The sequence below is a fragment of the Pseudorasbora parva genome, chromosome 6, assembly GCF_024679245.1.
Source record: "Pseudorasbora parva isolate DD20220531a chromosome 6, ASM2467924v1, whole genome shotgun sequence".
NCBI lineage: Eukaryota > Metazoa > Chordata > Actinopteri > Cypriniformes > Gobionidae > Pseudorasbora > Pseudorasbora parva.
The window spans coordinates 987,501-1,000,214 of NC_090177.1; positions in this window are offsets into that span (position 1 = coordinate 987,501).

The following is a 12,714-nucleotide window of genomic DNA, read 5'->3' on the forward strand; positions in this document are numbered from 1 at the left end:
TAAACGAGCCTTGGCCCAGAGCAAACGCCTGCGCTTCTGGATCATGTTTAGATATGGCTTCTTCTTTGACCTGTAGAGTTTTAGCCGGCGACGGCGAATGGCGCGGTGGATTGTGTTCTCCGATGTTTTCTGGAAGTATTCCTGAGCCCATGTTGTGATGTCCATTACAGTAGCATTCCTGTGTGTGATGCAGTGCCATCTAAGGGCTGAAGATCACGGCCATCCAGTTTGGTTTTGACCCTTGACCCTTACGCTCAGAGATTGGTCCAGATTCTCTGAATCTTTGGGTGATATTATGCTCTGTAGATGACGATAACTCCTCTGGGAAACTCCTTTCTGATATTGCTCCACTATTGTCCGCCGCAGCATTGGGGGAATTGGTGATCCTCTGCCCATCATGCCTTCTGAGAGACACTGCCACTCTGAGAGGCTCTTTATACCCAATCAGGTTCCTAATTGACCTAATAAGTTGTACATCGGTCCTCCAGCTGTTCCTCATATGAACATTTAACTTTTCCGGCCTCTTATTGCTCCCTGTCCCAACTTTATTGGAATGTGTAGCTCTCAAGAAATCCAAAATGAGCCGATATTTGGCATTTCAAAATGTCTCACTTTGCAGTGGAGTAAAGCAGCCGCCACTGGACTCTAGAGCAGTGAGACGTGTTCTCTGAGCGACCAATCACGCTTCAGTCTGACAATCACATGGACGAGTCTGGGTTTGGCCGTCGCCAGGAGAAAGGGACTCGCCTGACTGCATTGTGCCAAGTGTAAAGTTTGGTGGAGGGGGGGATTATGGGGTGGGGTTGTTTTTCAGGGGTTGACCCCTTAGTTCCAGTGAAAGGAACTCTTAATGCTTCACCAAGACATTTTGGACAATTTCATGCTCCTGCCTTTGTGGGATCAGTTTGTGGACGGCCCCTTCCTGTCCCAGCATGACTGCGCTCCAGTGCACAAAGCGTCGCTCCATAAAGACATGGATGAGGAGTTTGGTGTGGAGGAACTGGACTGGCCTGCACAGAGTCCTGAGCTCAACCCGATAGAACAGCTTTGGGATGAATTAGAGCGGAGACTGAGAGCCAGGCCTTCTCGTCCAACATCAGTGCCTGACCTCACAAATGAGCTTCTAGAAGAATGGGCAAAAATCCCCATAAACACACTCCTAAACCTTGAGGAAAGCCTTCCCAGAAGAGCTGGAGCTGTTAGAGAGGGGGGGCCGACTCCAGATTAAACCCTACGGGTTAACAATGGGACGCTCATGTGTGTGTGAAGGCGGCACAACACTTCTGGAGATATGAGGTGTTTCTCAATGTCAAGGATGCTTCCTTGGAAGGACTGATCACTCAATCCTGTATCCAAACCTCTACTTAACCGTCGGACTCGCACATCCGCCATGTTTTTAGTTTTTCAACACTTTTTTTTATCCGCGTTTGTAGTTCTAATCGAATCCTCGTCCAACTCGCAATGGGTTGTGGGTAATATCAGCAGAGTGTAGGTGTTTCTCAATGTCAAGGATGCTTCCTTGGAGGGACTGATCCTTCCAAGTCACTTCCTTCAGAGGCTAGGCTAGCTCCTCTTTAGCATTCGGAGAACACGCAAATGGAACAGGCTAGCAAGTGCACATCATTGCGTCAGTGAAAAGGTCCGTTGGCCATCAATAACGTTATGTGTAACGTTATTTGTATATTTTTTTATATCAATACAGTAGTAATTTGTAAACTTTTCTTATATTTACTACGGTTATAACAAACGTAAATAAAAGCATTGTGGAAAGCAGTGAGGTGAGGGTCCGTGAGAGCGGCCGGTGGAGTGATAATGAGCGGCAGCTGATCGCCGCCACACCGGTCTCGGCTCACGGCAGTGACGGCAGTATAATTGGAGGAGCGTGGAAGGACTAGGCCTGGACTTTATGTTATGGTTTGTTTATGTTTTATTATGTGTGTGTGGGCAGTCGCCCGCGTTACTTTCGTTTTGTTTATTATTTATTATAAAGTTGTTGAACGTTCGCCGGTTCCCGCCTCCTTCCTTCCCATCGACAAACCCCGATACAAGCATATTTACCCCGTTCACGCTCCGACTCCGGGAACGTCTGAAGATAGCGAAGCTGCGCGCAGAGGATTGTGGGTGATTTGAGAACGCGAAGAGCGCGAAGGCTACTCATATGCATCCTTTCCTGTATATGACATATTTTTCGAACGAAGGACTCAGTCCTTGGTTGAAATTCTGAGGATCTTCGACATTGGAGTAGTCCTCCGTCGGGTGTCGATGACGTGGCATCCTTGGAATTCTGGCTTCTGAGGATCCTTCCTTGACATTGAGAAACACCTATGGTGCATATCACACTGCAAAATACGCTCTTCTTACTCTGTATTTTTATCTTGTTTCTAGTCAAAATATCTACAAATTCTTAAATCAAGAAGTATTTACTAGACAAGCGAAAGTAATTGTCTTGTTTGGGGGAAAATAACTCTAAATGAAGAGAGTTTTTGCTTAAAATAAGATAAATAATCTGCCAATGGGGTGAGAAAAATAATCTTGTTTTCTGTTTGAAATTTTAAATGTGTCACAACACTTTTAGCGATATAAAAAAAACATATATATGCAACACAATTAATTAAAAAATAAAATCTAATTCAAAATATGAACAAAAACTATAATAGTATCACAGTGATACTAAAATAACTCTGATATGAACGTGACCTGAACATGAGTGTGTGTGTGTGTGTGTGTGTGTGTGTGCGTGTGTGTTTAATGAGCCAGAGAGATAAGAAGAGACAAGCATTCCTGATGGATCTGCTGAGTGTTCAGCATGGTGTGTGTGTGTGTGTGTGTGTGTCTTTTAGAGACAGGAAGTGAGCAGCAGGAAGAGAAAACTGCTGCCGTGACGCCCGACAGGATGCATGAACTCAAGTCCCTCCCTGCTGGGGTCAAAGGTCAAACGCCACAAGAGGAAAGATAGGATTCTTTTGATATTAATTTACTGTTATATTTGGGGTTTTATAATTATTTTTGATTTACACACAATAAATAATAAAAGAGCAAAATGCTTTCATACGCCCTGGTGTGACCAGTTTGACATTTTATGGAACTTTTCCCAAAACACTCAAACTAATGAGAAACTACACAAGAGCGAATGACACACACACACACACACACACACACACACACACACACACACACACACACACACACACACACACACACACACACACACACACACACACACACACACACACACACACACACACACACACACACACACACAAGATGATTCCCAAAACCCACACGTGTCTTAACGTCTGCCAACACTCAGTGTGTGTGTGTGTGCTGATGTCATTCTACACACACACACACACACACACACACACACACACACACACACACACACACACACACACACACACACACACACACACACACACACACACACACACACAATGTGTTTACTGAAAAGCTCAAATGTGGTTGGACTTTCCCCTCAAATGTAAGCAGCATCTTTTATAGACTAGCAGTATAAACAGTCCCTCCACACACACACACACACACACACACACACACACACACACACACACACACTGCATTGTTCGAGTTTCCCGTTTTGGAGCCGCTGGATTGGCTGCAGATGTGATGGGCGGCCGTCACCGTGGAGGCAGGAAACCACACACACTCCTGCTGATAATCACACACACACACACACACACACACACACACACACACACACACACACACACACACACACACATCACACACACACACACACACACACACACACACACACACACACACACACACACACACACACACACACACACACACACACACACACACACACACACACACACACACACACACACACACACACAGTCTCTGCTGTGCATTAGTGAGTTTCTCCTCAAACCTTCACCTGGTTTAATCGGATCCGTCTGCTCGCTCGCTACCGTCTGCACGGATCTGGAAGGGCTTTGAGGGGGTCAGAGGTCATGTTTCTGTGGACACACACACACACACACACACACACACACACACACACACACGCTCACATACAGTGTGTTAGAGATGTTAGAAAACTGAAAAGAGTGTGTTAGAGCTCGAATCAAATTCACTAATATGTCAAATGACACTAAAAACAGCAATGACTCAACACACGCACACACACACATACACACACACGCACTCACGCACGCATGCACGCACACACACACACACGCACACCGCTGTGACATATAACAGACATCAGTATAATTACACAGCCATGATCCTCCTGTCAATCACACACAGGATCACAAATCCAGGAGAGCTTCCTGCCGTCTTGTGTGTGTGTGTGTGTGCGTGTGTGTGTGTGTGTGTATCAGGTGTCCCGTGAGCCGGATCTGTTCTTAATTGATGTCATTATGGGAACAGCAGCAGGAAGTCACATGACCCTCTGAGAGTTTATCTCTCAGCCAATCACACGCAGAGTGACAGGCACCTTCATTACCTGAGAACACAGGTGTGTGTGTGTGTGTGTGTGTGTGTGTGTGTGTGTGTGTGTGTGTGTGTGACATTCCAGAGGAAAGGAAAGAGAGAAAAACACAGGAAAGAAAGGATGAAACAGCAGGAAAACAGGCTTTCCAGGTGAGCGCCGCTGAAGACGGACGGATCATAACTCACATATCTCTCTTTCCCAGAGTTTACCGTCAACGACATTAGACAAACGAAAACTAATCACAGACACACACAACACTTCAACTAAAATAGAAAAATGAATTAAAAAAAATATATATATCTATATAAAAATATTCAAAATATGATAGAATCTCAGCAATGCAAAAAAAAGGTGAATATTTGCTCAGTTAAAATGTATTTAGTGTGTTTTTAAATACTAATACCGGTAATAATATTTAATAATTATTAATAGTTAGTGAGGTAGTTCAGTAACACTTCAGTATGAGGAACACATCTTCACTATTAACTCCGCCTTCTGCCTCATAATCTCCTAATTTACTGCTTATTAATAGTTAGTGCGGTAGTTTTTGTAGCGTTTAAGTTTAGGTATTGGGTCGGATTAAGGGATGTAGAATAAGCTCATGCAGAATAAGGCATTAATATGAGCTTTAGAAGTGCTCATAAACAGACAATATCATAGTAATATGCATGATCATAAGACACTAGTTAATAGTTAATAACTGAACCCTAAAATAAAGTGTTAGGCTAATATCTAGGTATGGATTCAATAAAAAGACAAATCTATAAAAAACATTCAGCAACATTTTTCAGATTACATTTATTAAATTGCTTTATTATAATACATGATTGCCTTTTCGTTTCTTCTAATCTCGCAGCGACTAATCAGTCAAACCCCACAGCCAATCAGAACAGCCTGTGGGCGGAGCTCTCGCACCGGAGGTTAATCTCAGCAAAGCACATCATCCAAAAGAGTCGCTGAATATTCGATATTTGTCTTTATTTTCTCGTTTCCATTTGTTTAAGATCTGAGGGAATTATCCAGTGCGACTACGTTACAAAGCCGAGGACTAGAGGATATTTAACGTCATATTCATATATTCAGGGAAGGGCTGAGCCAACACACACACACACACACACACACACACACACACACACACACACACACACACACACACACGGCTCAGGGGTTTAATAAAGACCTTCTGAAGCTAATCGATGGATCCCCTTCCATATTTAACTTACGGAAAAACGTAACTGCCGCAAATGATGATGCCATTTCTTTCAAAAAAGGAGCATAGTGGTGAAGACACCGCCTTTTCTAGTATTGTTGACAGCAACGGTAGATTCGAGATTGGCCTGTAATTGGCTCATATTTTAGGATCAAGTTGTGTTTTTTTAATGAGTGGTTTAATTATAGCCAACTTAAAACTCTTCAGTACATATCCTAATGTCAAAGCGATTTGAAGTTTAATACGGAAGAGGGTCGGTCTGTTGTAGGCTAGAGATTTTACTTTATAGAGTTTTAAATGTGGATATTACACGGCTCTGTGAAATACTTGATTCTGATTGGTCAATCGCTCATTCCAGCGGTGTGTTATTCCCAGATAACACACACCGCTCATCCGGGTACTGCGAGTTATCCTGACCGGTCTACTTCTGTGCTTAACGCTGGCGCCATCTTGTGGCTTAAACAACCGTGGGTTACAATGAAAGACTTCAAGGCGGGTTTCCTTTATAACGTTTTAAATATGGATATTTTTCTGACACAAACGCATCGATTGGAATCAGAAGGCTCTATTAACCCATCGGAGTCGTGTGGAGCACGTTATTTGACGGACAGCTGCATTTAATGGACTTCAGAAACAGCTCCAACTACTGCTGGGATTAACGTTAGCCTGGACTTTTTAAATATAACTCTGATTGTATTTGTCTGACAGAAGAATGTCATAAACACCTATAATGACCTGAGGGTGAGTAAATCAGAGGCTTGGGTTCATCTTTGGCTGAACTAACCCTTTCAGCGTTCATTCTCAACATTTAGCAGCGATAGATAAAGGCTTAAAGCAGTCTGGAACTGTTCTTCTTCGCGGAAGCTTTGCGTAAGAGCTAATAAAATATTTAATCTCAAGACAATATTTAGTGTGTGATTTATTTGAGACTAGTAGGCGTGTAATAAGCGGGATAATGTCCACCCAGCCGGTTGTTATCTCAGAATAAACCCCTTCAGAGTGACGCTCCGCTTCGCCTCGGGGTCCTGATCACTCTGGAGGGGTTTATTCTGAGATAACAACCGGCTGGTGGACATTAGCCCTTACTTAATTTTTCTTACAAACCCCATGGATTCGCTTCAGAGGACCTTTACTAAGGATTACGTTTAAAATGTATGGATGCACTTCGTTCGGCTACCACTCACTGTCATTATAAAGCTTGGAGGCGTCAGGATATTATTAATATAACTCTGATTGTGTTCGTCTGAAAGAAGAATGTCATAAACACCTATAATGACCTGAGGGTGAGTAAATCACGGGGAACACTGACAAACACACTCTTCTTCCTCAGTATTTGTGTCTTGTTTCTAGTCCAAGCATCTAAAAACTCTTAAAACAAGAAGTATTTACTAGACAAGCAAAAGTAATTGTCTTGTTTTGGGGAAAATAACTCAAAATGAAGAGAGTTTTTGCTTAAAATAAGATAAATAATCTGCCAATGGGGTGAGAAAAATAATCTTGTTTTCTGTTTGAATTAAGATTATTGATCTCACCCCATTGGCAGATTATTTATCTTATCATTTTAAAATGGAAGTCGCAGGACGGATGTATCGTTGATCAGAATTTATGATATGATTATTTATAATATTTCATAAGAGACGGAGATCTAGCACTGGCCTACACATTCAGTATCGTGTTTTCTGGACTAATGCTCGTATAAGCAGCAAAGCTTTCCATCATCACTCAGCACACGTGTCGTATTCAGGCCTTGACTCGTGAATTAGCTGCTCATTGTTCATATATATATTATTTATATGGTGCGCTCATAGACATATATTGTGTAGATGCCTCATTCGGCTGATCCGCGCAGTTGTGGAGTGGCTAAGTGCTGATGTTTGGCAGAACCGTTCAGTTTATGATACAAGCGTGAAAATTGGCATGGGTCACTTGACAAGAAAATTTCAAGATGGCCGACATCTTGGTGGAGCAGTTAAGTGTTATAGTGGTTTATTTGGTGATACAAACATGAAAATTGGCATGAGCAGTCTCTGGTGGCCACTAGACAATAAGCCACCCACAGCTACTTGAAATTTCAAGATGGCAGCCATTTTACAAGATGGCCACCACCTTAGTGGAGCAATTAGGCTTAACATCTATCTATCTATCTATCTATCTATCTATCTATCTATATCTATGATCGCGCCGGTTTGACCTCATCAAACGGCAGTAATAGCGGATGGGAACACTAGATGAGATTCGCCTGATATGAGGTTAAAATATCATAAATACTGTTGTTTATAGTTTCTCTCAGAAACCGATCGGTTCGTGTCTTCAGACATCAGTGTGTCGTCACGAGCAGCAGGGTGTGTGTGTGTGTGTTCTCTAAGCATGTTTGTTTGTTTTGCTCTCCTAGAATTGTTCCCCAATCACATCATTATATGACCGACACACAGCAGCAGGTGAGTTAATCTTCATCTGTGTTCTCCTGAAGAAACACACACACACCGACATGTGGATGCGCTGGGGGTCAGCAGATCAACATCAGGCTCATTATTGGCTGCACTATCCCTTTAAGAGGACGTCAGCGCGGTTCACATCCAGCTGGTGGCGCTGTAGATGAATTAATTTTACAATCTGTTTATTGTGAGTTATGAGCGACAGAGATTCTTCCACACTGTCTGCTGCACTGATGTCAAGGGTCACGACCTCTAGGGTTAACTAACCCGACCCTGGCAGCTGTTAACCAATGGATGTGAGGTTAACTGACTGACTGCAGCACGCGGTGTGTGTGTGTGTGTATGTGTGTGTGTGTGTGATGGGTAGGTTTAGGGGCAGTGTGTGTGTGATGGGTAGGTTTAGGGGCAGTGTGTGTGTGTGTGTGTGTGTGTGTGTGTGTGTGTGTGTGTGTGTGTGTGTGTGAGATGGGTAAGTTTAGGGGCAGTGTGTGTGTGTGAGAGATGGGTAAGTTTAGGGGCAGTGTGTGTGTGTGTGTGTGTGTGTGTGTGTGTGTGTGTGTAGGTTTAGGGGCAGTGTGTGTGTGTGTGTGTGTGTGTGTGTGATGGGTAGGTTTAGGGGCAGTGTGTGTGTATGTGTGTGTGTGATGGGTAGGTTTAGTGGCTGTGTGTGTGTGTGAGAGATGGGTAGGTTTAGGGGCAGTGTGTGTGTGTGTGTGTGTGTGTGTGTGTGTGTGTGTGTGTGTGTGTGTGTGTGTGTGTGTGATGGGTAGGTTTAGGGGCAGTGTGTGTGTGTGTGTGATGGGTAGGTTTAGGGGCAGTGTGTGTGTGTGTGTGTGTGTGTGTGTGTGTGTGTGTGATGGGCAGGTTTAGGGGCAGTGTGTGTGTGTGTGTGTGTGATGGGTAGGTTTAGGGGCAGTGTGTGTGTGTGTGTGTGTGTGTGTGTGATGGGTAGGTTTAGGGGCAGTGTGTGTGTGTGTGTGTGTGATGGGTAGGTTTAGGGGCAGTGTGTGTGTGTGTGTGTGTGATGGGTAGGTTTAGGGGCAGTGTGTGTGTGTGTGTATGTGTGTGTGATGGGTAGGTTTAGGGGCAGTGTGTGTGTGTATGTGTGTGTGTGATGGGTAGGTTTAGTGGCTGTGTGTGTGTGTGTGTGTGTGATGGGTAGGTTTAGTGGCTGTGTGTGTGTGTGTGTGTGTGTGTGATGGGTAGGTTTAGGGGCAGTGTGTGTGTGTGTGTGTGTGTGTGATGGGCAGGTTTAGGGGCAGTGTGTGTGTGTGTGTGTGTGTGTGATGGGTAGGTTTAGGGGCAGTGTGTGTGTATGTGTGTGTGTGATGGGTAGGTTTAGTGGCTGTGTGTGTGTGTGAGAGATGGGTAGGTTTAGGGGCAGTGTGTGTGTGTGTGTGTGTGTGTGTGATGGGTAGGTTTAGGGGCAGTGTGTGTGTGTGTGTGTGTGTGTGTGTGATGGGTAGGTTTAGGGGCAGTGTGTGTGTGTGTGTGTGTGTGTGTGTGTGTGTGTGTGTGTGTGATGGGCAGGTTTAGGGGCAGTGTGTGTGTGTGTGTGTGTGATGGGTAGGTTTAGGGGCAGTGTGTGTGTGTGTGTGTGTGTGTGTGTGTGTGTGTGTGTGTGTGTGTGTGTGTGTGTGATGGGCAGGTTTAGGGGCAGTGTGTGTGTGTGTGTGTGTGTGTGTGTGTGTGTGTGTGATGGGTAGGTTTAGGGGCAGTGTGTGTGTGTGTGTGTGTGTGTGTGTGTGTGTGTGTGTGTGATGGGTAGGTTTAGGGGCAGTGTGTGTGTATGTGTGTGTGATGGGTAGGTTTAGGGGCAGTGTGTGTGTGTGTGTGTGTGTGTGTGTGTGTGTGTGATGGGTAGGTTTAGGGGCAGTGTGTGTGTGTGTGTGTGTGTGTGTGTGTGTGTGTGTGTGTGTGTGTGTGATGGGCAGGTTTAGGGGCAGTGTGTGTGTGTGTGTGTGTGATGGGTAGGTTTAGGGGCAGTGTGTGTGTGTGTGTGTGTGTGTGTGTGTGTGTGTGTGTGTGTGTGTGTGTGTGATGGGCAGGTTTAGGGGCAGTGTGTGTGTGTGTGTGTGTGTGTGTGTGTGTGTGTGTGATGGGTAGGTTTAGGGGCAGTGTGTGTGTGTGTGTGTGTGTGTGTGTGTGTGTGTGTGTGATGGGTAGGTTTAGGGGCAGTGTGTGTGTATGTGTGTGTGATGGGTAGGTTTAGGGGCAGTGTGTGTGTGTGTGTGTGTGTGTGTGTGTGTGTGTGTGTGTGTGTGTGTGTGTGTGTGATGGGCAGGTTTAGGGGCAGTGTGTGTGTGTGTGTGTGTGTGTGTGTGTGTGTGTGTGTGTGATGGGTAGGTTTAGGGGCAGTGTGTGTGTGTGTGTGTGTGTGTGTGTGTGTGTGATGGGTAGGTTTAGTGGCTGTGTGTGTGTGTGTGTGTGTGATGGGTAGGTTTAGGGGCAGTGTGTGTGTGTGTGTGTGATGGGTAGGTTTAGGGGCAGTGTGTGTGTGTGTGTGATGGGCAGGTTTAGGGGCAGTGTGTGTGTGTGTGTGTGTGATGGGCAGGTTTAGGGGCAGTGTGTGTGTGTGTGTGTGTGTGTGATGGGTAGGTTTAGGGGCAGTGTGTGTGTGTGTGTGTGTGTGTGTGTGTGATGGGTAGGTTTAGGGGCAGTGTGTGTGTATGTGTGTGTGTGATGGGTAGGTTTAGTGGCTGTGTGTGTGTGTGTGAGAGATGGGTAGGTTTAGGGGCAGTGTGTGTGTGTGTGTGTGATGGGTAGGTTTAGGGGCAGTGTGTGTGTGTGTGTGTGTGATGGGTGGGTTTAGGGGCAGTGTGTGTGTGTGTGTGTGTGTGATGGGCAGGTTTAGGGGCAGTGTGTGTGTGTGTGTGTGTGATGGGCAGGTTTAGGGGCAGTGTGTGTGTGTGTGTGTGTGTGTGTGTGTGTGTGTGTGTGTGATGGGTAGGTTTAGGGGCAGTGTGTGTGTGTGTGTGTGTGTGTGATGGGCAGGTTTAGGGGCAGTGTGTGTGTGTGTGTGTGTGTGTGTGTGTGTGTGTGTGTGTGTGTGTGTGTGTGTGTGTGTGTGTGATGGGTAGGTTTAGGGGCAGTGTAAGGGGATAGAAAGTACAGTTTAAAATCCATTACGCCTATGGAAAGTCCCCACAATTCACAAAAATCTAATGTGTGTGTGAGTTTCAAGAGGAAGAAATGTGTGTGAGTGTGTGTTTCAAACCTACTCAAGAGGAAGAAATGTTTTTTGTGTGTGTGTGTGATTGCTGCTTTGCGTGACTCTGTCAGATCTGTTTAAGAGAACTATGTGTGATTGATTCTGACACGCTCCAGAAACACACACGCTCCAGAAACACACACACACACACACACACACACACACACACACACACACACACACACACACACACACACACACACACACACACACACACACACACACACACACACACACACACACACACTGTGGGGTGTGAAACTGAAGGGGTTCGCAGGCAGTCGAGGTCAGAGATCAAGTGGGGAGTGAGGAGAATGGAATCTCTCTCTCTCACTCACACACACACACACACACACACACACACACACACACACACACACACACACACAGTCACGGTTCAAACAGTCCCTCTTCATGTCAAACACGACTTTGTGGTTTCAACAGCCGTTTTCAATTACCGCTGCAAACCTCCATGTGTCCGTCTCTCCGATCTTTCCATACGCTCATCCATTTACATTCACTTACACACACACACACACACACACACACACACACACACACACACACACACACACACACACACACACACACACACACACACACACACACACACAGACACACACACACACTTTATGTAGCAGCAGATGCACAATATTCATGCGTGTTCTTAAATAACAAGAGAACTGGACTCATCATCATCATCACAGAACGAGACGCGAGTCTCCAAAGCACACAAACACACATTAACATACCTCATCAATCCAAACACTCAAATAATCAAACCCCATCTTTGTTTCTTTCTGACTCTGTAATATAAACCCGGAGTGTCAGAACATCCGACTGATATTAAAAAATAATCTGAGAACGTAAACACTGCCGACGGACTGGAACTGCCTCGCGCAGCACGATGGGATGTTTTATGCTGCCTCTGCTGTATTTATATTCCCTTTCTTTCTCCTTTAGAATCGAGAATTATTTAACAAAAGATTGAAAGCAGCAGGAACATATAATCCGTTACTCTTTTACACACACTTCAGTTTACACTTCACATGGAGCCACGTCTCTAATTCACACGCCAACATAATTTTCGATTCTATTCAGAAGAATATTGTGATCGATAGTATCGAATGCAGCGCTAAGATCGAGTAACACTAATAGAGAGATACAACCACGATCAGATGATAAGAGTAAATCATTTGTAACTCTAATTAGAGCAGTCTCAGTGCTATGATACGGTCTAAATCCTGACTGGAAATCCTCACATATACCATTTCTTTCTGAAAAGGAGCATAATTGTGAAGACACGGCCTTTTCTAGTATTTTTGATAGAAACGGTAGATTCGAGATTGGCCTGTAATTGACTAATTCTTTAGGATCAAGTTGCGTTTTTTTAATA